The sequence below is a fragment of the Silurus aristotelis genome (genome assembly GCF_946808225.1).
Source record: "Silurus aristotelis genome assembly, chromosome: 8".
Taxonomy (NCBI): Eukaryota; Metazoa; Chordata; class Actinopteri; order Siluriformes; family Siluridae; genus Silurus; species Silurus aristotelis.
In genome coordinates, this window is record NC_139581.1 from 25534422 (window position 1) to 25539679 (window position 5258).

Below are 5258 nucleotides of genomic sequence, written 5' to 3' on the forward strand. Positions count from 1 at the left end.
CTCTAGTCGAGGTGATATGAGCTCACTACATGGTGTCTATATTTAGATTTTTTTAAAGGAAGAAAGAAAGTTTGTGGACTACAGTTCAGCGTTCAACACCATCATTTCTTTCACGCTTACATCTAAGTTGGAGGTCCTGGGACTATCGCTGTGTCAATGGATCGCCAACTTTTTGACAAGCAGACCACAAGCCGACTGGGTGAGCAAACACACCTCATCCGCCCTCACCCTCAGCACTGGAGCTCCACAGGGTTGTGTTTTGAACCCCCTGCTGTTCTCACTGTACACACATGACTGTGTGGCCAATTCCAACTCCACCACCATCATCAGGTTTGCTGACGACACTGTTGTGGTGGGCCTGATATCCAACGACTGACGAGACGGCCTACCTACAGGAGATAAAAAACTTGGATAGATGGTGCCAGGAGAACAATCTTCTCCTGAACTTCAACAAGACTAAGGAGTTGATAGTGGACTTCAGCATTAAGCAGGAGCGGTCATACCAACCGCTAAACATCAACGGGACCCCAGTGGTGAGATTGGACAATTTCTGGTACCTAGGTGTTCACATTACACAGGACCTGTCTTGGTCCTGTCACATATCACCCTGGTGAAGAAGGCCCTGTGAAGAAGGCCCTGGAAGAACACCCTGGTGAAGAAAGCCCTGTCTAATCTAAGATGCTTAAGGGACTTTAAACTACACTCTCAGGGGCTAAGCACAATTGCACTGAGAGCGTTCTTACAGGTGGCATCACTTCCTGGTTCAGGAACAGCACCATGCAGGACGGGTGAGCACTCCAGAGGGTGGTGCAGTCAGCTGAACGTGCCATCCGCACCAAGCTTCCTGACCTGCAGGACATCTACAGCACATGGTGTTACATTCAGGGAAGCGCTTCTGCTCCTTGAAACCAAACACAGAGAGTAATTTAAATTGTACTCTATCAATATCTGCAATACTCATTTATCCATTTCTAGTATTCATGTATATACATATATTTGTCTATACTTTTAGTTTTTTATTTATTTACTTTATTTTGTACTTTTTTCATGTTTAAATGTTGGACAGGTGTATAAAGCATTTCACTGCATGTCGTACTCTATGTATGTGTATGTGACAAATAAAGTTTTAACTTGAACTTAATTCACTTTGTTAAAATATGGTTGTTTCTACACTTTGATTGGAGGCCACTTGAGGCACATTAACTTGATTATACATGATTTGGAAAGAAAGACATCAGTCTATATACACCCTAACAACTGAAAATGCAGTGAAAAAGAACCAAGAGAATTGCAGATCTTAGCGACTGGATTGTGTCAGTGCACAGATCTGGGGAAGGCGACAAAAATTCTTCTGCATTGAAAGTTCCCAAGGGAACAAAAGAAGAAGTTTTTAGAACAACCTTGAGGAACTAGCTGCCTGGCCAAACCGAGCAATCAGCGAGAAGGTAAAAAACATACAAACAAACAAATAAAAAAAAATGTAAACAAGAGCTCAGGAGTCTCTCTGGATAAGCTCCATAGATCATGTGTGGAGATGTGAGAAACTTGCACAGGGTCAACCATCACTGCAACATTCCACTGATGTGGGCTTTATAGCCATGAAATGGAATTTTAGTCATTTCTAAAATTCCAAAACTGTGAAGTTGGGGCATGCATGATCTTTATTTAGAAATGTGCCATTTTCTAATGTCAGAAAAGTATTGCCCATTGAAATAATTTTATAAAATATCAATTAAATGTAATAAAAACAACAAAAAATACTTACTGTGGAATTGGGTGCTAACCTGATTGCAACAAAATGCAAAAAATTACTACATAGAAAAGATTTTGCAAACTGAAGTGCATTAAAATAATTGCATTGCAGCCACAACTGCTATTAAATAAGCACACAGGACACACAGGACATTAAATAACTGAGCATAAAAGAATGTAAACCATAATGAATGTGTATCAGCACTAGATACTAGGCAACAGTGCGATCACCTTGTTGCATGGCAACTGTTGCTACAGTAACCTCTGCTGTGAACATGCACATCCTACACTGTAAGATGACAAAACACAAATACAACCCTTAAAAAATGTACAATATAGAAATGTGTATGCCACTGACTATTTAACCTTTTTTATCTTTATAAAACCATGATTCTAATAATGATCTTTTAGTAATTAGTGTGAATTGCTTTATTTGTAGAAAGAATAAGAGGATGTGTTTAGTGTTGATGGCATTGGGCATATACATTACAATACTGCTGTGCGTAGAGGAAAATTAAGTATAATAGTGACAACAAAAAGGATGTGTGAAGTACAATCTTCAATAATAAATAAAAAAATGTTATTATATATATATATATATATATTTTATTTATAAATAATAACTAATTGGTCATTTCTGATTTGCAATAACACAGATTGTATTTAGAATTTGTAGCTGACAAATTGGCAGCAATTAATCCAGCAATTAAATAATCATTGTCAACATGATTTCCTCTTTCTCAGGCCACAAGAACTGAGGGCAAAAAGCCAGTATTAATATAGTGTTAATATAGTGAGTGTTGTAAGTCTGCTGAAAAACACATTTGGCTGACTGAAGATAATAAAAAATAGATTTTTAAAAACACAAGATCCCACTAAAAGCTAATCACGCTCATTTCCCTGCAATTTCTCCCTTATTATCAAAGCAACATCTTCAAATTGAAATAGATGCAAAACTTCGCAATAGTATTGCGCCTTTAAAATGGAAAATAAATGGCAGGTAAACGTGGTTGCTTCTCTGTGTGGAAACCCAAAACCATAGCAAGGTTGAAACTCTGCCAGACAACAAGCATGTTAATGTGCAACCCTAACACACTTGCAAGGTGAGCTTCAGAAAGCTTGCATCCTCCTAGTGTGTAAAAGCATATTCACTTTTTTTTAGATGGACCACAAAAATCATACAGAGTGCCTCAAATATTTAAAAAACAAGCAGCTCTGGGATCTGTTGGGAGATGATGAGACTCTGCAACACACTGCCAGGAATAACCCAAAGGTAGGCTTTAAATGTTTAAGGCTTAAAGAATGTTTAAATGAAAAAAAAAAAAATGTTTAAATAAAAATTATATATATATAATCTCAACCTGGTGAATGTCTTTCAATTGAAATTTAATTTGTATCTCCTACACTTAAACTTGACAAACAGACAAAAATCTGACAGTCATGTTATATGCCTTTATTCTGCATTTTTGCATTCAGTTTCAAGAGCTTCAGCGGCAGAAAGAGGTTTTGTGTGCCTCAAACCACAAGCTTGCAGAGGAAAATTTATCTTTTCAGCCATATCTGAAATACAACAAAGTGCTATTAGCAGAAAGCTATCAGCATCTACACCAACTTAGTACCTCAATAAGACACAAACGGAAGAAGTTGGGTAAGTGATCATTTTTCCAAAATATATTAAATATTTAATGAGCATACTTCCAGAATTGCTTACAGTCATTCTTATAATAATGTTTCCAAATGTAAATCATACAGACAGATTAAATGGGCAGCTGAACCTAAAAGCAGCTTGTCGGCTTTTAAAAAAAAAGCTTGCTCATCTTAAGGAAGAATCAGAGGTATTCGTTTCATATGTTATATACAATTAAATATTTATGATTAAAAAATACCTAAATGTATGTTTCTACCATTTTAGATTCTTGGGGAGAAGTTTATGGCGGGTCAAATCTTGCTGGTAGATTTTGTGGAATCTTTACAAAGCATTCAGAAGCACTACCATGCTCACCTCATCCAGATGGAGAAAGTGCAAGACCTTCAAATGCAAAAAAACAGAAACTGGAGAAAGGAAGATGTTTTTCCAAGTGACCAGATGTCATCCGGTGTGAGGAATATGTTCTATAGCGCATCTCCATCTATCATACTACCTAGTTCCATGATTCCATTAATGGGCTATTCTATTAAACCACCATATCTGCTTCGTCTTAACCACTATGCAGGTGCTGATCTGTGGATGACTTTAATGCACAAACATAATAGAAAGCATTCACGAAAATTTAAGAAAATATGGCCACAAACTGAATCCCAATTTCAAGAAAAAGATTACAATGTAGATTAAACTACAGACCATAACCTATATATTTCTTGTGGAAGGTTTGTATTATATATTAAGATGACTTCCCTTTTGTTTCTGTTTATTTCCTTTCCACTGTTGTCTTTAAATTCCAGTATAGCTTTTTGGAAAAGCTACTCTGTGTGTTAATAAAAGCAGTAAACAAAAACTGATAAGTTTTAACATTAAGTGTATAAAATACAGAATCAAATTAAATACATTTTAGCAATTTACATATCTTTAAAATGCTCAATAATTTGTCAGATTCATTAATGGTTTAGTAGATGACAAACAAGGTCCTTTGAAAAGGATGTGATCATGAGGATCACATTCTCCAAATGTAGATTTATATCCCACTGGTCAGTCAGATATTTGGTAGCCTCAGAAGAAGCCTGCTCTCGCTCTTTTTCGCTGATCAAAATCCCATAATGATACTGACATACACTGGTCTCACCCCATAGGTGAAGTTCAGCCAGGGGTTCAGGTCCCTGATCAAACTACAATTAGAGCAGCTATAAAGACACAGAAAGGAGGAGAGTGGAGATATTGTTCGCTGGTTTGCCCTTGGATAAGACTTCAGTTACATACCTGTCAGTGACAGTCATTGTTTCCTGCAACTCAAATTAGGCAATTTTCCCATCTGTCAGCCAAAAGCTAAATGCCTTTCAGCTCTCTGCTACACTACAGCCTGCTGCAGACTGCCACAGTGGAAACAGAACTAAATCGCATGCAAGCATTTACCATTTATTCACCTGGAATATGACTAACAATAGTTCAACTAATTACATGTACCTAATTAAATAAACACACTTGGAAAAAGCTTGCTTTGAGGATGGATTGGACTGTAGTTAATGTCAACAGTCTGCTACACTGACTCAGGACTACTTTTCGCTTCTGATCATCATCACTGCACCCCGCAACATCGTATATCTGCTATAAATGGACATTCGGTGTAACCCAGATGAGGATGGGTTCCCTCTTGAGTCTGGTTCCTCTCAAGGTTTCTTCCTTATGCCATCTCAGGGAGTTTTTCCTTGCCACAGTCGCCACCAGCTCACTCATCAGGGACAAACTTACTCATAAAGAACATATTCACTTTAAATCACCACATTATCTGTGTAAAGCTGCTTTGAGACAATGTTCATTGTTAAAAGCGCTATACAAATAAAAATGAATTGAA